Here is a 23073-nt window from a genome sequence, read left to right as displayed (position 1 = left end):
CTAAAGTATTTTGATGCTGCAAAGCTAATTTCAGGGACAACAGTATTAGGCAAAGCTATTATGGATATGTCAGGAGCCATTTTTGCTTTGGCAATGATTGTGTAATGGAGAGCCAAGGCCAGACATGACAATTGGAGAAGACACAACAAAAAGCAAGCCTCGACAAAATAATCTCCTTCTATTTATAGTGCTGGGGACTGGGGGGGGGGGCATTTATGTTGAAGAAATGACTTGGAAATGAAGAAACTGTCAAAGTCTTTGGTAAACAGCTTAACTTCTCACAGTGTAAAAAATGTTCAAAAATAACTATCACATTCATAAAACACACTATGAGTCAAATGGGATTAGGAGATTATGAGTGAGTAAGAACTAGAGTAATTACACATAATCCTTTGTATTCATAAAGAAAAAAATACAGCTTTTTGCACACTTATCTAGGGTAATCTGTCACAGGGTGAGAGGAAGTGAATAAATGACAGTTGCTATAGCAGATACAGTATATAGACAACAATTAAAACAACTGCATAACAAGTAAATAGACTTGAACGAGGCACAGAGACACAATGGTGGCAAAGGTTTAAGAGACAGAAGAACAGAATGTGGAGAAAAGTAGAGGACCCAGCCATGCAAAGTGAAAAGAGAGAAAGGTCAGTGAGGTTTGAGAGAAGTAACATAGATGTTAAGAGCATGTCTTGCTCTAGCTACAAGAAGGTGCACTCAGTGCTGAGTCCCAATTGTTTAGAATGGGGAGACGGAGGGGATGATGGATGGATGGACAGATCGATGTAAGATAGTCAGAGAAAAAACTTGCTTGTAGCGGATGTTGTAGCTGGGATCTCCACTGAGACCAAATGAAGAGTTCAGCACTTGCATCCAGCTATATTTGCAATTTATTTTAAGACTTTTTTGACTATTGTTAAAGAACTCCATGGACTAGCACATAAACAGTAATCAGAGTAGGTAGTAGAGGGTGAATAGAAGTTAAATAGTAGTTTGAACCCCACTTTAACCCTCAACTAACCTTATCAGTCTTAAAGATGCTCAGCAAAGCCCTGCTTGTGTTTCCAAACTATAGATCAATAACCAAAGGTGAACAAACTTCTGCTTTCAGTGCCCCTAAACTCTAGAATGACTTACTTGGTCAAATCAATAATCTATTCTGTCATTTGAAACCCTAAGGTTCACTTCCACAGGTTTTATTTCATAAGTCATTTTAAGAATATTAAGAGCAGATGCCTATACTGTAGAACACAGTAAAATTTACAGTTATTTTCTGTAAAGGAAAGCTCGACTGTTTTACTTTTTCTCTGTTTTCTTGGTTATTTTGTGGCTTTGGCCCCTTTGGGAATAGCGTTGTCAGTCACTACTCTGTCCATTTGTGCTCATTCGTTCGGTGTATTGGGCGTGCACCTTTCTGGTTGATCTGATATCAGCTGGCAGGGTCAGGATGGTGGTAGTAGTACTGCTTTAGGCTATGAACCTGCTCTTATGAGATGAACTGCTACCATGAGGTCTGTCTGGGAGCTTGGTTACATCTCTCATGTCCCACTGCTTGTCAGTTCACTAAGCACTGGGATTCCCAGTTGTAATAATGAGACATGCATGAGTCCTGAATGTTTTGGATGAAATGGTTTGGGTCAGGATGTGGTGTACTAGTAGCAGAAAAGGAAAAAAGTAGTTACAGTTTTAGTAGTACTATTAGTGGTAGTTGTAGCAGAAGTAGTAATTGTTGTAGTCATAGAAGTAGAAACAAAGAAAGTATATATTTTTGTACAAGTATGAGACTCAGTGTGGAACCATGACTTTGACACCAAAGGAGCAAAAACTAGTGAGCAAGGGAGGGAGAGAGAGATAGACAGAGGAGAGAGAGAGAGAGAGAGAGAGAGAGAGAGAGAGAGAGAGAACAAGCAGACAGAGATGTGTGTCCCAGATCAGTAGATGTACTGACTGGAGTGATGAAGCCACCCCCCTTCCCAAAATCCTCCACCCATCTTCCTCCCCTGCTGAGCTCTGGCACTGATCAGAGGAATAAGCATCACTCTGCATTGCAGCCACACACTGGGAGTGGAGGAAAACAGTGTCCCTGCACTCATCCAGCATAATCATAGTCACGAATGCAAGCATGCGCGCACACACACACAAACAGCAATCCACACACAGACACAATGCAGACCACAACACAACAAGATACACACTCCAGCTTGACACTTCTGCATAAAATACACAAACACCAAAAGCATACAAAGCAGGAATGCCCCTCAGCACACACACAAACTGGCATTATACCTTGGCACCAACAACAGTACATAATGCCCCACCTCACTACAACACTGGCAAAAACCAAGTTAAACTACAGCAAAGTAAACTGAGGCTTTTGCAGCTTGCTGGTGGCTGGGGGGGAAAGCCCAGGCCTCTGTTTATCCACGCATGCCGCTCCGGAAAAAGCTGTAGCTAAGAGCGAACCCAAACAACAACACATACAAGACACCTTGCCTGCCTGAAGGAATAAGAGAATTAGCAAGGGACAGAGCACAGGAGGATTCCTGACTCATTATCACCAGTCTGACAACCTGAACATACACTCTCTCTCACTCTCACACAAATCCAATTATATACTTCTTGAAAGAATGGACAAAAAAGTACATACAAATGAGTACAAGTCTCCTTATGAATGCAGACACGAATGTAGCACTGATTCAATGCAATGCAACCATGCATGTCCTTATGTGGATTTAGCACCTTTACGTCTAAAAAAGTTGCTTTTGTTATATCTTGAAATCATGCTATTCCACTTTTGTCCCTTAACATACACTCACTAAGCACTTTTTTTCCCAAAAAGAACACCTGCTTATTCATGCAATTATCCAATCAGCCAATCATGTTGTAGCAGTGCAATGCATAAAATCATACAGATATAAGTCAGTTAATGTTCACATCAAACATCAAAGTAGCCAGATAGGTGCTGTAAATCCTCAGGTGCTGCTGTAAAGCACAGCTCTTCCTCTGATGTGTTTTGGCAGTTGGCAAACAGCTTTTTGGTGCATTACTACCACCTTCACACTCATATTCACTAGCTGCAGATGCATAAATTCAGTTATCCATTCACTACAAACATGGGCATATTCAATGAAGGCGCCCATTCAGTGTATTCATGCACAACACTGGCTACAACAGCAGATGGTAAGGTCAGAATTTAGTGTCAACAACATGAATCCATGGACCCAACCTGGCTTGTGTCAACAGTCCAGGCTGGTAGTGCAAGTGTAATGGCGTGAGGATTGTTTTCTTGGCACGCTTTTGGCCCATTAATACCAATCAATCATCGTTTCAATGGCACAACCCAACGGAGTAATGTGTCCCCAGTCACCAGATCAGAATCCAATAGAACACCTTTAGGATGTAGTAGAATGGTAGATTGGCATTATGAATGTGCACTGACAAACCTGCAGAAATGATATGATGCAAAGGAATGTTTCCAACATCTTGTAGCATCCATGCTACGAAGAACTGAGGCAGTTTTGAGAGCGACGTGCCCAGTACAAGTATGGTGTTCCTAATAAAGTGCTCGGTGAGTCTATATTTTCAATTTTTCTGCAAGTATTTGTAAAAGTAGCAGCCACTAACAATTGTTTTCATTCCTATTCAATAATTAAAACTATTTCTTTTGGGGGCAGGCATAACCCTTTTCTGGGAAATGACAACCATCGACAAACGCATCACTGAAGCTGAATTATGTTATTATAAAGCACATCAAGACAAAATTAAGATGTGCAGTAGATAACTGGGCACACACACACACACACACACACACACACACACACACACACACACACACACACACACACACACACCTGTGCACAAACAAACAGACAAAAACTTAAATAATGATGGAGTGATCAGGTCTAACATACCTATCAAGCTAAGCCAACCCCTGCTGATACACAAAACAGATGGCACACTCATCTCTCTCAGGAAGGCAGCAGTAGAAAAGAAAAAAAGAAGGACAGAGAGGATAGAGAGAGAAGGCGGGGTGTCCTTGGTGTTTACATCAAGTCGTGGATTAGCAGCATGGATTACTGTCACAAGATACCCTGTCTAGATCGGGGTTAGGAGGTCTAATCCACCACAGAGCTGTTGATATTACAAAGAAAGCCTTAGGATTGCACTGTCAACTGGGTACATATCATATGAATGACAGAAAACTGACTGAGAGCCTCAGACATTATGTACTACAGATGTAGTAATTAACCCAGTGTTTACAAGCATCAACACGCTGCAAATAACATATTATTTTTAATTATTAAATCAAGTTTTAAAATCTGCACCTACAACTTTCAAGGGAAATTAGTTTAACCAGACAGATTTTGCAGTTCATGGCAGCTGCACAGCAGTTGCAATGTATTAACCTAACAGAATGATGGTATTAATGACTTTGCAAAGCCCCAGGTTACTTTAAATGGCAACATTTATGATGATTCCTAATAGCAATATGGTTAATGTATGATCAATTTTTTTTTTTTTGGTTTTTTTTTTTTACAGTGGGAGAAAGGCCAGGTGCCCCGCCAAACACAATTGCAATGGTTTGTAGGTGGGAAGCCTGTGAGGGATCATGTCCTTGTTGCTCCATTAGTGGAGACCCCTACTGATCAGGATTACTGGTCAGGATTCCTGAGGGGAACAAGGTGTGATGGTGGGTGGGATAGCATGGATGTTTGCACATGTTACATCCCCTTAACTCTGCATAAAAAGAAGTGGCTAGTGAATTCATGTGTATCAGAAATAACATGCTTGTCCACACAATCCCAAAACAGTGGGAGTTAGCAGTAGAAAAGGGGCAAAATGCTGAAAAAATATGTGTCCTGAAAAGATACTGTATGAAAGAAGTGTTGCCAAGTATAGTGAACTGATCCAGTATAAGTGTGTCAAGCATAAACCCAATTTCTGTGTCACATATTTTCTCACTTTCTTCCTAGCTAGCTGTCTATCTTTCTGTCTCCTAGAGTGAGTCAGAGCATTTCAAAGAAGGGGTCTAGGCAATGATCCAACTGGACAACCCCTCTGGATTTTAGAGAAATAGCTGACATCTGCCCATCCCCTCTCCTCGCTCAATCTCTTTCATTTTTTGCCACTCCCCCTCTTTTCCTCTTTCACATCTGAGACTTACTAATCCTCCTTAGTAGAATAGGGTTCAAACACACTCATTTTTCTAAGCACACACTCAGAGTCAGGCCCCTCCAGAATGTTTTCTGTACAGAAACAATCTCTGCATTGCGTCTTTGGTTACAATATCACTAGTGGGGTTACTACACTGCAACGAGAGTGGGGAATGACAGAGTCCTTGAGGGAGTACGGTACTCAAACAGTCCTTGGTTCCAAAGTAAGGTCACTCAAACACACACACTGACAAACTCTACACACACACACATTCTTGGCTCAGGCTGGGCCTTTGTGTAGTGGGTGCTGATGCAGGCTGAGATAGGTTGAGTGTGTTATCATCAGTGCAGATCAAGGGGCTCTAATGTCATTAGGAGGACTGTTGAAGAGCCCACTGGCCTGCCGTCAGCGCTTCACTGTGATTGGGTTAAACGCTGTCTAACTTCCTGAATGGGAGGAGCCTCTGGGTTTGACCAGAACACATAGCAGTGACCGGAGAGGACCATTTACAGGGTGAACTTAATGAAGCTCTGGATTCAATTAGGATGACTAAGTCCCGACAAAGACACACAAGCAACTCATCAGTGAGCATCAGGGACTGTAATAAGACAAATGATGTTACGAAAATTATTATGATTGAAGAGCTTCTTCCACATGTATTAATAAACAGTGTAAGATGCAAAATAACAAACCAATACAAAAGAAAGTATACATACAGGTTAAGGTGATGACCATTACTTGGATGCTGCAAGTCCAAGTAATACTATCAATAAACACTTTCTGTTATGGAGTGTTTTCAAAAAGCTTAAAAATTCACGTGTTGATGAAAAGAGCAGAGCAGAGCTTTAATATTTCCCTTTAATATATATTTAAGAAGACGCACACAACATATTTTGTGTTGACAAAGAAGATATCCTCTCAATCATTCCTCAAACTGCCCTCTAGTTATAGCCATGTTGTGCCATATAAGCTCATTTGGAATGAAAAGGCAGAGATATTTTGCTGTAATTACTATAAATGCAGCCAAGAATCCTTCTTAAATGGTGTTGCTAGGCACTGTCTGACAGCTGCTTTCATAGAACAAATTCAAAGCCTCTAGCTCCCTCTCCTTTTCCATCCCTCTCTCTTTCTCTCTTTCTCTCTCTCTCTCTCTCTCTCCCAATTCCCTTATTCCCCAAGCTAACAGGCAGACAGGAATGCAGGGCCGTGTAGACAAATCAGCTCTCGCTTCCATCGGCTGCCGTCTGGCACCATCTTAAGTCCCAACACGTCCTCCCTCTCTTTCTCCATCCATCCATCCATCCATTCTTCTTTCCCTGTACCTCTTCTCCTTCCAGCTCTCCCTTAGCTCTTCTGTTCTTTCATGACAATGAAATTTCTGACCCCCCCCACCTTATTTTTCTTTTGCCTCTCTTGCCCTCTCTTTCAGTCTCATCTCTGGTTTCCAGTATCCCCCTTTTCCTCTCGACACAGTAATTAATTATGAGTTATAGTTTGCTTGAAGCTGAAATGACTTTGGATGTTTTGCTGCAGTATGAAAAACACTGAAACACGACACATCAGTGTAGTGTGCTCCATGTGTGTGTATGGCTGTGTGTTTTGGTTAAAGACACAGAAATGACTTTGTTGTCTGTCACCTTCAAGGCAGAATTTTTCCAGTGGTGCTGCAAAAGGATCATAAGTGAAGTGCTTGTGTCTATCTGTGTAAGAGCCTGAGAGCCAATATTACTGGCCAATTGTAGCTTATCATAGATACATCACTATCATCACATTATGTAGTAACATCAGCCAATGTATTTTTGGCTGGACCAACCATTGGCCACTGCTACATCTGCGAATGTCTGTGAGTGAGTGAGTGAGTGAGTGAGTGAGTGAGTGAGTGAGTGAGTGATGAAGTTAAACCATTGCTCAGCCAAGTGTTGGACTTTACCTGGTGACTGTCTTTCAAAAAGATCTGGTGCGAACAATTTCAATTACATCATCATGGGGTGTTTACAGTAGATCCTCAATGGTTTTCAACTACTGCATTTCCTCAAATATTGACCAGGGGCCTTTATTTACCTCAACTGCAGAAGGTAACAGTTAAGGTAAATAAAGGCAGGCTTGTATTAGGGGCAGGCCTTTTTTCTAATTCCCTTGGTTTGATATGTATAATTGGTCAAACCCGTATGTTAGCATGATGGCTCGTTTTGATCCGCTCCCATTTGCCCTGTTAAAGTTACTGCATTATGCATTGATACAAACCCAACACACTCAACTCACCACGTCAGTGAGGGTTGATTACATATGTGAGCCCAGTCCCAAAACACACACACAGCGCACTCCCAATGAATGTATGACAAGCACACAGAGAGGGCCAATAAAATTTGGATTTTTTTTGACTGGTCCACCAGTGTGGAGGCCCATCAGGAATTCTCCCGGTGCTCCCTATAGCCAGTCTATGAAACAATCTATAGTGCAAACAACAATAAAATCAGAAACCATATACTTGGTTTATATGTAATCTATCCACACACACACACACACACACCAATGTCACCAACAAACCCCACCCAAGCAGACATCCACACACATACACAGGCATGGTGTGACCTCTGAGGTTTTAATCATCATGTAGGCAGGCCGGCTGAATTGTGGTAAGACTTGATTTCCAGCAAAGGTGACATCCTTAAAGCTCTTCTTTCATATTAGCTTTTCACTCTTCGTCTTTCTTCCCTGTCGCTCTCCTCTTTTCCCTGCTTCTCTTGCTCAGCAATATCCAAGCATGTCAGTGCCACTGAAGCGGGTAATAAATCAGGAATTATAACACTTCATTTTGCACACAGCACACTTTAGGCCTCCAATCATAATAAAAAGGCTTAAGACTATACAGCAGAGGTAATGTGAATGGGGAGAGTGAGATGGTGAGGTCTACTGAAAACATTGATCAAGGATTGGGAGATTGTTTGGAAAAAGGAGGTTGTATGATCAATGTAGAACCTAAAGCTGTCATAAATCTTCCCTTATGCCTTCCATATTTTAGAGTGTCCCTTATTTAAGGTTGCCCTCCAAACAGAGAGCTACAACTGGTAAGTTAGGGTAAAATTAATTCACCATGAAATGGAACTTGCGATCATCAGGGCGTAGAGCAGAACAGGCACCTAAAATGCAGATTGACAACAAGTCTTGTCACCATTTTTACAAAGAAGAAGAGGGGAAAGGCTGAACTGTAACTTCACAGAGAAAAGTTGTGTACAGGGACACTTAAATGTTTCACAATTAAAATATGGGTTGAAGGCAGAGGGAGGAAGTAGGGTACTGTAAAAGGTGAGAGTCAGACAAAGAAGGACCAAATATTTCTCAGCTGACATATTGACATGCCATAGCAGGAAAGGCTCAGATAACTAAGACCAATAATAATGACTTTGTACCATTTATGTTTTTCAGTTAGCCATTCCAGTGAGCCCGCCTGAACAATACCAGAGCTGTGGAACTGGAACACATGAATGCAAATCAAGCGATTATTAAAGTTAATAATTTTTTCCTGCTACAACATGCCAAAATGCAGAGCAGAGAAACTGACAGATATACAACCCTCCCACACAGAAACACACACACAGAAACACACACACACACACACACACACACACACACACACACACACACACACACACACACACACACACACACACACACACACACACACACACACACACACACAGGTTAAGGGAGGGGTGTACAAGAGTTAAATAACTGTGATCCAGGTTGAGACAAGCCCAGAGAGTATACTGGTGCCTCTGGGGAAATCACATGTAAATTTTAACCGTAACATACAGTATGAACACCCACAGATTTAAACCATTGGCACGTGGGAATAAAAATACGAAAAACAAATGTGTATGGATTGTATTTAAATGTGGCCACACAGACAGAACAAAGGAGCCCACAGAACTGTCAAATACCCACAACAGCTTCACAGTGTAGCACAACAGATTTCTGTTGTCTAACCAACCACTGACAACTTACATTCCCAATATTTCCGGACAGCTGTAGTCACAATGCCATTGACTTGACATCGCCTCAAAATAATCTCTTTGGAAATACTTGCTATAACTTTTTCCACCCTTTCAATTTGCCATATGTGAACTGATCATTGTACTAGCTTGTATGAGTCACACTCAGTTGTTAGCAAGTAACCGACACTAGCCAATAACATCCAGTACAACTTTATCATTTACTCTATTCATACACATTAAGACATTGATAATACTGTCACAATGGTGTTTACCTCATACTGGTTACAGCTTGTGTGGCGCCGGAGGGAAAAAAATAACATTATCTCGCATGCCAAAATAACGGCTTCTGAAGTCACCCTTGGCTAAATCAGGTTTTCTGGCTTAGTCCCTGTAAACAGGATCAGACCTGCCCCAGTTCAGATGTTTTGTCTTGACAAATGAAGCTAGGGATCACCAACCACTGACCACACAGGAAGTTACACAGTTTATTTTTTATTAATTCTTTATATTCATCCATATGTATTTGTTTCTGTTTCCTCTTCCTTTTTCCAGTGACCTGTATGTATCTGCTTTCCCCATCTTCCTCTTTTGCTGGTGCTGAACAGAGCTAAAGCAGACTTGACCTCTGAGATTAACTTCTTAGACATGAAAGCTTGATAATTTAGAAGGCTTTGTGGTGATTATAATAAAACATTAAACTGCTGCTTTTTCTCTGATCCCTCACTCTGTTTCTACAAAGTGTTTTTTTCTTTTTAGGTGTCTGTGAGGTACACAGACACAGTGTGCAGATGTGCTCAGTATATGAGGTGTTTATGTTTTATCAAATGTGTGTGTGATGTGTATGCATGTGCGCTGTGCAGAGCTCAGTACAAAGGACAAGGAATAAACTATTGGACAAAAACAGTCATGTTAATCCATCCTATTTCATCCCATTCCATCACACACACACACACAAAAGAAGAGTACCATGCACATCTGTGAGCCTCATCAGTGTAGTGGTTGATTTGGTTTTCTCAAAGCGCATGGATTACAGCTTTCCCTTATAATCCATAGTGGTGATGAAGAGTCTTAAAGATCTCAGATCCTGGTTTACTATGCACAGCTGGAATGAGGTCAGTCAACTGGCTTGTAGTGCCCTTTTAAACCGCTATTTCCTTTGTTTCTGTAATTCACAATTAATTGCCAACTAAACTAGTCTACACTTATCTACTGAACCAAGAAAAATCACTACTATTATAACTTAACAATTACAAAAGTACATTATATTCAAGGAGAAGCTTTAATTTTTCAGGGCATGGATATCCATTTACTCAAGTTAACCATATCATTCATACTTGGTGGTCTTCTTGATAAGTGAGCAGGGTGGACAATAACAAGGACACCCACAAAAAACAATTCCATCCAACAACAGCACAAACTAAAGCCTCACAAATTACTATCAACACATTATCTGACAGTGTCAATGGGAAACTGAACAGTGCATTGGATGTAGTAGATGTATATGGGCGTGTGTTCACACCAGGTAGATGCAGCCACTATGTTCAATCACAATGCAGGGACATTGATGCATAATGTCACACACAACACACGTGTGTGTCATCTCTCATCTACTTTTGACTCTGCTTTGCTCTTAAGTTGTGGCTGCCTCAATTAGAAAGAAAAATATGACCTTACTTCCAACTCTTCTTTTAAAAAAAAAGTATATGACATACTTTGTCATCCTGTTCATATTCCCATCCAGTGTAAATTGCCATGTTAGTCCATGTGGGATAGATACTAGTGAAGACAGACTGTCTGCACCTGCAGAGACTTGCAGCCCTGCAGTAATGGTCTCCGAAAACTGAAAAATGAGCAGTTTGACATGATGTGTCAAAAGTGCCCTTCCAGCAGCTAAGATGTCCCATTTTTAAACATATTCAGCAAATGGTGCTGTATTATAACTACTGCCTGATAGAGAGCAAAGACACAGAGAGAGAAGAAGAAACAGCTGGCATGATAAATAAGCAGAAGTGGAGAAGTGGCTGTGTCATTTTTCTGAAAGGTCAAAGTAAAAAAGAGAAAGTGAAGAGTCAGTGATTTGACAGAGTGCTGAAAGACTAAAATAATGCTACTGTCATTACAATAAGAAATGCTGGTGATTAAATACTGTGATATTTAGACCACTCTCCAAACTTAACATGTCCACAATTTATTCCAATCATCTCTGAACACAGATGTGTGCACTACTGTGCACGCATGCAAAAACACTTCTTCCATTTTATGTCATTCATCCTCTGTCTAATGAGGAAAGAATGTATCTATCTAAACTACTAAAACTAATGTTGGCATGATGCCATAATAGTTAATTGCCAGTAATTGCCAATAATTGTCAATAATTACAGTACAGTCTCTCCTTTGGGCTGGTTATGAAAATGTTGACAATGTTAGTATTTAACTGATTAGTCAAACAAGGCAACAGGGGAGACATTCATGTCATGTAATGCACATACTAACACACAGCATATATATGAACCTATACATTTCTCCTGCACCCTTTGCTGTGCTTGACAAAGGGAAAAGTCAGAGCTCAAATGCTGCTAAATCAAAGAGTGTAAACTGGCAGGTCAACGGTCAAAGCAGTAAATAAAGACAGAAGGATGACCTGAAAAACAAATGTACACACAATATATGTTGTGTGTGTAGTATTGCAACAGAGCACAAGAGTTGTGAATTCTTCCACTTTAGAATTTTTTGGGTTAGTCTTTTACAGAGCAGATTAATTCATTTGCCAAAAGTTCCACTGCCAAAGGAAAAGACAAGTTGAGCAGAGGTCTTTAGGGTCAAGGGAGGCTGAGTTCGTCTACACAGCCTTTTTACCAATTCAGCAGCCAGTGTACATTTGGTTATGTCCACACATGGCCACTGGACCGGGACCCTTGACTCATCATCAGGCTGTAAACATTGCCATCACTTAGGATTAGGATGCGTGGCTGCTGTAACAATAGTGAACTTTTCGAAACAAAGAAATGTGAACAAAAAATAAGTGTGTGTTCAGCAAAGCCCCTTTAGTCACACTGCAGCAAAGAGAGATGGCAAGTGGTTAATTAGCGTACATAAATATATTAGGTGTTTCTGAGAATGTTCTCTTGTAATGGTGATGACTTTATACAGACTCATTATTGAAAGTCATCATTGCAATTTCAAGAGTATACTTAATTGGAAATTTAATTTGCTTAAAAGGAATCACGCAACTGACAGTTTGACATCAAGAAATACACTCCAAATTTACACGAAAACCTTCTTGAATATCAACTGGAAATGTGTGTGTGAGCCATTTCACAAACTGAGAGCTGGGTAAACTGAGTTCATGTAGGTTTACACTCTATTACATGCCTTTCCACAGCCCCTCCCTCCCCACAGTTTGTCTCCCCTTAAACTTTCCCTCTCCCTTCAACTCCAGCCCTCAAAAGCCTATGGCATAAACACATCAGACAAGCTTTTGAGCCAGCCGTCATTCACAGTGGCAAGTGAGAGGATGCAAATTGTTATCCAGCATTTTACCCCTCTCCCTTCCTCTCCTCCTCCCCTGCTTCATCTCTTCATAGTTGGTCATAGCCGTTTTTATACTTTGATTTTCTGCAAGCTTTACCTCATCGCATTGCTTTGCCCAGAGAAATGGAGAAAAACCTCTTACACACACTGACTTACATGTGGACAGACAGACAGACAAACACACAAACACACACACAAACACACACACACACACAACTATCTGGTTGCCAGATTTGCCGGTGGGCCCAGAACAACCCAATCAAAGCTCAGCTGAAGGACTGCCGTGACAATGCAGAACGGATGGACACAAAGAAAGGGGAGTGTGGAGGGAAGGATGAAACCTCTCTCAGAACTTGTGCTTTCTCTCCAGTTACATTTGTAGACTAGAAAAAGAGAGAGAGGGTGTCCTTTTTGTGAGCCAACACAGGAAAAAGTCAGGAGGACGCTTGATGCAATACAATAAAGTGGCTAACCTTTCCTCTTCTAGTATGTCATCTGGGGATCGGAGTAGTGCTGATGTTTCCAGCAACTCCCAGTGCTCTGTGTGAGAGGTGGCAGATTGTGTGTTCAATATTGGAAGGCTTGGTTATAACAACCAACGTTTGTCTATATATACACTATACTGGGCATCTAGTTGTTGCAAGGTTATTTATTTGAAAACCATTTAAATGTTATCTCCACTCGCTACTATATTTTCCTGTTTCCCCTGGTGCATTAATGCTGAAATGGTTGGTCAATAAATTGACTTGATGATCGACATAAAATTAAGCAACTATTTTGAAAATTTGTTAAATAAGCCATTTATCAAGCAAAAATACATATGCTAATTTCAGCTTCTTAAATGTAAGGATTTTGGCATTTACTTGTTTTCTATGTGAGGGTATGTATATATAACTACAAACACTCAGCCACTGTTTCAAATCATGAAGACTTGCTGTGTGGGAGAGCATACCATACCCATACCAACAGTCATCAGTGCTTAGAGTGTCAACAAGTATCAGTGCTCCTCTTCCCACTGCAGATAAAAGTTAATAGTGAATCTTCTGAGCTCAGTTATTGTCACATGAAAGGTCAAAAGTCCATCACAGTATCAATCCATCATGTCTCTTTAGTCCCTCCTGCTATTTTTTTGAGCGAAACACAGCAGTGAAGGTAATTTCTGTAGCGGGGTTCTCAGTTGACAAATCATGTTGCCATAGGAACACAGTTAGTTGCGTAGGTGGCAGGTAAGGATGCTGTGTGTCACTATAGTGGAAAGATTTAATAGGTCCTCCCGATGCTGAGAGCAAGCATGGATGCAGCAAGCCCTCAGCGTACAATATAGCAGATTCTCAAACCTAACTATCATCACAACAGGGAGTGAGAAAGGATGACACAAATCAAACATATGTGTCAGACTTGAGGGATGATATCATGCATGAGTAAAGACACACTGCAGATTAACCAGGGTGATGATTTACCAGTTTGCTGGGGTACATGGCAAAAATTTCACATTACAGTGCAGTCACCCCTTTCCTGGAAAGTTTAAACATGGCAATCAAAAATCAATACCAATCACGGATGAAAGTCAGAGACTAAACCAGACTAAAAAATGAAACATGTCTTATTCCAGGAGAGCAACAAACTTTTCCCAAGCACTTGGCAAGAGTTGGGCCCTGGCTAAGAGTCAGGCCCTGGCTAAGAGTCAGTCACTGCATTCACACAGACACAAGCCATTCCAAATCCCATCAACAGAAGAAAAAAAGTACTCAAGAAAGGCAAAATCCCAAACTCAAAAGGGAGTAGCACACAGAGAGAAGAATAACATGAAAACCCTGTGTAAGTCTTGTTAAACCTCTCTGTAACATCCCCAACATTATGCTGCTAGACTATGATATATCCTGAGGGGAGGGGGGAGACAGGAGAAGGTGGGATGATGGAGGCTGGGTATTACAGTAAAGCAGATCCTCCCCCTACCCCACCGCCTTCTGGGTAGAGCGTGGCAGGGGTCCTCCCTGAGCCCGCTGTTTCACAATTACTGTAGTAACACTGCATACTGATGCCCCCTGACACCACTGACACTTGGAGCAGACAGGAAGTGAAAGACAGGAGACAAGAAAGACTGATACAGAAAGTGTGGGGGTGAAAGGGGAGGCAAGACATATCATTATCCTTAAATCCTCTGGCTATCCAAACAGAGGATCCCTCCTGCTAGGAAACAATATTATACCATAAAAGTATAATAATCAAACATAGTATTTACATTCTGTGTATTTTTACCATCAGTGCTGTTCAATAGGGCCATTCTTACAGGGGCATGAAAACACTTGTCAATCATAGCAGCACTGCACTTAGGAGTACTAACTACTCCACCAACCTACTTAAATAACAGTAATAATACAGTCATTTTACATGGCAGTTTTTAGTACTGGTCACAGTCTTTTTTCAAAGCTTGCAGACAGCATAATAAAAGCTCTGTGCATGCCTCTACCAAAACCTTTAAAAGCAATACCAATGTCGTTTTCTAAGGAGAGGTGGTGCTGTGAGCGCTTACCAAAAGAAGTCACTGGCCTCTTTTTGCACCTAGCAAGGTAAGCACTGATCCTCTTTTCAAGCTGAGACAAGTTCAACTTTTTTGAAATACAGCACTCATCAATTTGACCCCAGAGTTCCTACAACCAATAAGGTTAAAGGAGGGCTGGGACCAGGGTGGAGTGCCGAGAGCATACATACAACTGTCAACATCCAACGTTAACATCTACCCCTACATGTTACAAGCACTGCAAACCCTAATGCTCAAGAACTTGACATGGGGGCTCACAGTCATAACTATACTGAAGTACAACACATAAGAGTTGCATACTAACAAAGACATATTAACAAAGCACAGTTAGATCCTGCAACCTCACTTAAAGAAACCCTTGCTATTGATAAATGGAGTAATGACAAAAAAAAGCCCCAACGTTCTAAGTGTCTGCCTTAACACAGCAAGGGATGAATTAGGTTACATGATAAATATTGAGAGCTCTGAGGTATTGTCTGATATGGATTAATAAAATGTGTGTGCACGCATGCATGCATACTTCAGCATGCGTGCCCATGCTTCTTTGCGACAGGCAGGATGAAAACAGAATTAAGGGCCTAATCCTTGCGCGGACTTAAGGCGTCGGCCCGGGAGCAAATGAGAGCGAGCAAGAGGGGAAAAAAATGCCCTAAGACTGTCTGCAATTTTCCCATCATTTCATGCATCTGAAACAAAACTAATTTACTGCTTGTCATGCTCGGCTTGGCACACACAAACATAAGAGCCAATGTGCCACAGTGTGTCATCTGCTGCTGCATCAAAGAGAGCTGTTTATATATCAGACTCACGGCTCCATATGAATCATTGAGACCTGGGAGAAACGTTTAACATGGTCTTATCAAAAGGAGCAGTCTGGCAAACCCACTGATACATTGGTGCCTTTCCACATCTCCCTGATTCCTATCTAAGACAGAAACATCCCATGTCTTCTTCTCACTTTATATTCTGCCTCATAGGTCATTCCAATGTCACGACAGTCGGGATTTTTTTTGCCCAACCCCACACACAAACACACATAGATAAAGTTATGTGCTTGGCATAAAGATATGGGAGGAGAGAGCTGGAGGCAGAGACAGTCAGAGAGAGAGAAGGATTGAGAAAAAAAGATGAAAGGAAAGCATGAGAGATGGCTGGAGGGAGAAAATAAAAGTGGTGCAACTGTGATATACTAGCATGTACATGTACTGGGTCCCATTATAACAGCACGTGACAGCTTAATAGGACTCTGGCTGCCAACATGAAAAAAGAAGTTCTGAAAAGCAGGATATGTGCACACACACGCGCACACACACACACACTATATGATTATATGTATCTTCTCTGTCTGCGTCACACATATGCTGAGTAAACTATTCAGACGAGAACAAAGGTTCTCATTAAATTGGATGCTGTGACGCGTATTGATTTTTCCTCACAGAATTTACAACGCCTATTGTTTGGAGATCCTTACTTCAGATCTCTCCTGTCATTGCTGTGGCAAACATCAATATGCAGCTCTATGGTGCATTACCAAAGGGTTAATTACATACTTGTAAGCAATTATTCTCTTAATGTAGCATAGAATCCTCCCCCCAAATTGGAATTTAGATGAAAACCATCAAGCCCTCAGTCAGTGATACCATCTTACTAATGAAGTGTCAACTAAAACATAATAGACATTGAATCTTGCATCGCACACCAAGTTTGAAGCCTAATGTGAGTCAAGTTCAAATAGACAATGTAACAAAGACAGTGGTTTTACATGGCCAGGTCTAAGACAAGAATATTTGAATGTCTATAATTCCAAATTTAGTTATACTATAAATTGTTAATGCACTCATCTTTTAATCACTTTCCAGCCAAACCAACACACTCCCTCTACATTTAATTGTGGCAGCTAAAAAAGAAAAAAAGTGGCACCCTCAAAAATTATACATTCAATTTTATATTATCCTGAAAGCCATTGTTAAAAAAATGTGTCTGACTGTCCTAAAATACGGGAGACAGATTATAGTGGGAAGAACAGTTGGTGACACGGAAATGCAATTTGCAATCTTCTCTGTGGTGTTTGGTGGCATGAGAGAGGAGGGGGGTCTAATTGGACACTAGTCTGTGGCTGGTAGTCCTGTCACAGCCCAGAGGGGTGTGTGTGTGTGTGTGTGCGTGTGAGTGTGAGTGAGAGAGAAAGAGAGGGAGACATCAAGTGGGAAAGAGAGCAACAGAAAGAGAATGAGAAAAACAGAGAGCTCCATTCAGGTCCAACCCACAGACACATCATTCAGTCTGACATGACGATACGTCTCTGTGACCAGAGTATTCATATAGGGCCTCGCCAGGCCAGTCACAGATGCATCATTCACACCCACACACAAACACACTTCCGCCTGAGTCTTGCCTACACTGCTACCAGGCATTTATATCACTACAGAGAATCTTTCTCAGATTACCCATTCATATTCATTCACAGTTTCCCCCTTGACATGAACACATTGCAGGGACTCTCTATGGAGCTTACTCTTACAAGTACACCGCCCCCAAAATGTAAAGAATGTCTTTACTGCCAAGGTTGGAGTGAGAGTTTATCCATTAGCAAGCCATAATATTGACAAGGCCGTGCTCTCCGGGTCCAAACTACAGCCTTGTAGCCGTAACATTGGCCAACAGACAGGGGGTAGTATGTCAATGTGAGGTGCTTACAGGCCGATAAAGGCTGCTGTTCCAATTCCTATAGGCAGGCCTTGATGGACAGCACACAGAGAGAGGGAGTAAGGGAGGGAGGGAGAATGAGCAGTGCCAAGTGCTCTTACAGCCTTTAAGAGTTTAGGACTGAGCTGGAATTTGGTGACACGACACAGATGAGATAGGATTATCAAACTCCTCAAGGACTAAATGTTTCTCCCTTGAGACCTTGACAGCAGCAAAAGACAAACACACACACACACACACATACTAAGAGGACAAGCACACAAATTTGAACATTCAGAAATGAGCTGACATACACATTAACACTAAAAAAAACAGGCACAAACGCACAGGCTTGCCTGCTAGCTACAGTCACACTGACACAGAAAAGCACAGGAACTTCAGCATGCAGTAGAGACACTTTGCCCAGTAGGCAAGCTACTTTCCTTTGCCTCACCGTCACAGGCAGTTAAACAGCAACTAATGGACCACACATCAGCCATCAGCATCTAATGTTTTTTGTTAAAGTTGTTTTCAGCTGCCCATTAAAGAATCATCCGACTTTGGTGCCAACTATGGTGTTTTTTTCCCCTACCAGCCCACAGCACATCGAAACATATGTAAATGCTATAAAAACTCATCTATGGAACGATGACTTCAACATTTCCAAAGTAAAATTTGAATTATGTGCTAATAAACATATGTATCTTCTGATGAATTATCCAACAAACAGTTACACCTAATGTAACTGTGCCATTGAAACAAATTCAAAATTGTGAACGAAAGCCCAGTCTATGGGATTACCCTATCCACTGCACCAGCCTGTGAAGCCACACTGCCCCTCATGGATTTTTCAGCATACAGCCTTGTCCCTTCAGCTACGCTCTTTTGAGTGAGCACTAAACAAGTATGTAAGCCTGTTGGTGGGATCATTAAAAACACAACTAAGAATGTATAATTGCTCTGCTTATGAGATATTTGCGTAACAACAATAACCCAATGCTGTACATTAAGTATAAGGTAACATGAAATAGGGAATGGAAGGGGGACAATGAATTGATGGATTGAGTCTGGAGAGCAGGTGGATAGAGGGAGGGAGAAACCAGCAGAGGGGCTCAGAGTAGTCAGTGTGACTGCTGTACTAGGGATCTGCATTTTGCATAGGCTGGAACAGCTGCTTTCTGTGTATGAGGTGCAAGAGAGGGTGGGAGCAAGGGAAGTGAGGAAGGAGGGAGTGATGGAGCAGGAGAGAGATGAGGGAGACAAAGTGCATGAGCCACATTTGGAGTCAGACACCTACATCACACTACATGGCTGAAGCAAAGCGACAGCGCAAGCCTGCACTGTTATGTTCCTTGCTTAAATGTAAAGAAATCAGCTCTACCTCCAACAAACCTTCCCATTCAAATTTAGATGACACTGACGCTGGGAAACGACCCACAGCTATGCTGTGCCATAGGGGATCAGTAACTTTGTGTACAACCAGAATGTTGGCAAAATCAACATGTTGATAAAGTAAAATACTGTTTACAGAACCAAGTGCATCATTTCAAGACACCGGTTACCATGTAAAACTTTAAATATTGAGGAAAAATTGCTCATTGCCAAGTCGCTTGGCTGTATGACCCCACAGGAGAAGTGTGGCGCAATCAAGAGGAAGTTGATCTATGAGTGTTCACGATTCAAACACCTCTAAATCATCTCAGAAAATGAAAGTCACCAGATTTGTTAAACTGCAATTTGGAAGTGAAGTAAAAATCTAGTCTTGTGTCAGTACTTCACTCAATATTCTGAAAACATTTGCAGATCACCACAGTGGAATGTGTAATATATTAAATAGAGAGTTTTGAATGACATTTAAAATGGTAAAGAGTATGCAGGTGCCTCTTTACTACAATATCAAAGCAAAAATCCTTCAGATAATATTTTTTTAATCTGTAAAAGGAACTACTTTAACCTTAAATCACCCATCATATTATCCTAAAGGAATATTATAGTAATACCATAGGTAATAAATTCCATGGCTTTAGATTAAACTCAGTAGTCTACTGCACACCACAGAGACCAGGTCTCAGTGCAGATATTACAATGTTTTCTGTTAACATGAGTGTCCCTAAAGTCAAACCCTTCTTTAGGCGCTCTGTCAGAGCCACACCGGTCAAGTTCAAAATCTCTGAGAAGAGACTGGCATATCCCGACGATACTGGAAGCCACATGGGAAGAAATGTGATTCTGCATAACACAACGTGCGTTTTCCATGAATTATGAGACAGCAGATATAGCTACTGTTAAAATCATAGATAACTGTGCGGCTGCATTGTGAGTTCGAAAAATACCTCACTGGCTACAAGGAGACGTTCAAAGTCAAAAATTCCAGGAAATAATTCTTAGGGATTATGAAACTCCGAAGCGTCGATATTGCAAAGAAACCGCTTAGAAAGCTCCTTCATAGTACCATGCTTGAATAGTTTCAGGCTACATAAAATCACCCCAACGTGGATCCCTAAAGATGCAGGATATGCTCCAAAACGGCGTGGATTTAACAACTTTTTAAGAGAGACGCGCTGTGTTCATCACTGTAACTCGCAATGTTTTCCCATTAACCTTTTAATTTTAACATATGGCGGGAATTGCTGTTGCTAAGCATCCTGACAAAACCATGTGTAACAGAATATCAAATACTTTTGACCATTTCCATATTTGAGACCCGAGCCACGACTGAAATCCCAACTGCAGTCCATGTGTCTACACGCCACTAAATGCAAGACCTAGGGACTGGGTTTTTCCCCTAAGACACTGCACAAATCCGACGCGGAACCCCCGACAAATCTTATTGTTTTTAACCTTCAGAGTTTAACACTGCAAGAGAAATAAGCACATTGTAGGCATACAGCTTTCTCAGTGGAAGGAGGGCATGAATGATGTGAAGCGCCAAACGGAGGGAATCCACTCAATATAGAGTCCCAAGTTGAAAGAAATAGCAGGTCATTAAATTTTTCTGCAATTCTCCCCGGGGCTAGTTATACGATCCAGATGGACAGGTCCGGAATGAAACCCGCCCCATTGCCAGAGTGCGCAGAGCAGGCATGGCGCAGCTAGAACAGGTGCAGCACGCCTCGAATCACCTGGCTGGTGCAGTGGCAACCTCACACCCAAAAACCTGGCTATAAAGGCACCAAAGCACATTAAAAACAACCCTGACTGTGGGAACTAACGCCGTGACAACCCTCTTTCCTTACCTGTAATCTATGCAGATATCACTTCACAGCCGCAGCCGCATCGACACTGCGGATAAGAGGCACGTCCAGAGCAATCCCCAACTCCTTTTACTCCCCCCAAAAATGAGAAATGCTCAGAATAATGTTATATCCGGATCAAACGACTTGTCCACTTTAAATCCCCGGTAGGTTTGTAGTTAGAATGCGATTCCTGCACGGGAAAAAGAAATAGCAGCAGACTTCCAGCAGCATTCCCCGTTCAGCAGGACTCTACTACGCCGCTCTGAGTGCTCTGAGACCCGGGAGCTGCACCTCCCATCCCTCGGCGAGGACGCACTTGGTATGCCGCTGGAAAAGCCGCTGCGCCGTACGGGATACCGCAGGAGGCTGTGCTTGTGTGCGTGTCTGTGCGTGTATGTGTGTAGAGAGAGCGTGTGTGTATAGATGTGACTCAGTGCGGTGCTCCTGCTCAACTGAGGTGCTGAGGGTGCTGCAGCGGAGTGCGAAAGAGAGAGAGAGAGGGAGTGCGGGAGGGACGGAGAGAGGGAGAGAGGGAGAGAGAGAGGTGCGCTGCCTCGGAGTTTGCAGCTTCGCAGCGGATCTTGACGCTCGGGAGGGACTGAGTAGATGGCGCTTCGCCCGTTGCAAAAGACGACTGTTTTCACCAAGGATCTTGACTCACCCGCAGTAACATCTCAGATCTGGATGGGGCTGCGCTTGGGTTACATTTTTAAGTCCCTGGCAACTACCCTTAAAGAGGTTTAGTGGGCATTAAAGATCACTATAACAATGTGCATCTCACCAAGCCTTTAATCACTGGGCTATAATCACGTTTATGATCTAATTATCTTTAAGGACAGTGACAAGGTTCCAATTGAGGTGGGATAATTTCTGATTGTCCCATGCAGGGTCATGTTGATTTTTTTCGTGTCAGCATCTTTACACAATCGCACAGACCTCTTTTAACAAGCATTCAAAGTTGATTTTGAACTTTAACTGTTCCGCCCTTTGATTGGCATTCTTCACCCAAGAAAACAAGGATATAACAGAGGATATGAGATTACATAAAGCTTATGCTTTGTTAAAGTACAGGTTTATGCATTGAGGTATGGGTCCCGGAGCCAGACGAAGGTTTATGTAATGCATCATCCCGTCGAGAATGAGATTTGGCAATGCCATAGGGGAATTTACACAAATACGATACAATACCGGGGTGAAATGATCAGATCATCGGATTTGAATATCTAATCGCAGGATCATTTAAAGATAGAGATTAAGCAACACAGCAACATAATTACGACACTTGCATAGTTGTAGGGGATTAGAATCTGCATTTTTGTTCTTTGATGATCTTTTAGCATGCTTCAGGAGTGTATCCTCCCCCCATAAATGTTAAGCAATTAATATTCTAAAAGCCTAATTATGTAATCATGTCTTTAACGAAATAAGCAGTATGGGGGTGGGGGAATAGGATAATGCATTTTCCATTAAACAGGCTATTAAGCGTACTCCTTATCTTCATATAAAGACAATTCAAAACAAATCCATCAAGATCAACAAAATATTGCAAACAATATTGAGTCATGTTGAGGTTTCTATTATGTCAATAACTTCCAAAACGAGCCTCGTCGGTCTGAAATAGGCCTATTATTATTTCGAATAGTCAATGAAAGGATGTAGAATTTGAGTACCTGACAATTAGCTCACTGAAAACAAACAAAAAACAACTTCATGAGGAAAATAATTCAAGTTAGAATAGAGTGTAAGCATGGGCGCCCTGACCATTTAGACACAACCTGGAGGTAGTATGAACTTAGGGGAGTGTGGAGGGGTCTTTTGGGGAGGTGTCCGTGCCTGCTGCAACATCCTCGTCCTCCCTTAGTGCTCCTCTCCCTCCTCTCTCTCCCTCCCTGCTGTCACATCCAGACCGGTGCCTCGGCATTGAAACACT

At 41.7% G+C, this 23073-nt stretch overlaps 1 protein-coding gene across 3 annotated transcripts in view; it reads right to left on the bottom strand.

Annotated features, from left to right (window-relative positions):
- Positions 1–21516, bottom strand: part of plxna4 (plexin A4) — a 239595-nt gene extending 218079 nt beyond the window's left edge. For all 3 annotated transcript variants that reach the window (XM_022748997.1, XM_022748998.1, XM_022749000.1), the window contains exon 1: positions 21144–21516. The gene's annotated coding sequence lies outside the window, so the exon portion shown is untranslated. The remainder of the gene's footprint in view (positions 1–21143) is intronic.
- Between the last annotated feature and the right edge of the window lie 1557 nt (positions 21517–23073).

Source organism: Seriola dumerili, unplaced genomic scaffold (assembly GCF_002260705.1).
Source record: "Seriola dumerili isolate Sdu_G_001 unplaced genomic scaffold, Sdu_1.0 BDQW01000138.1, whole genome shotgun sequence".
Lineage (NCBI taxonomy): Eukaryota > Metazoa > Chordata > Actinopteri > Carangiformes > Carangidae > Seriola > Seriola dumerili.
Note: the sequence above shows the minus strand (reverse complement) of the source record. Positions and strands in the feature narration are given on the sequence as shown.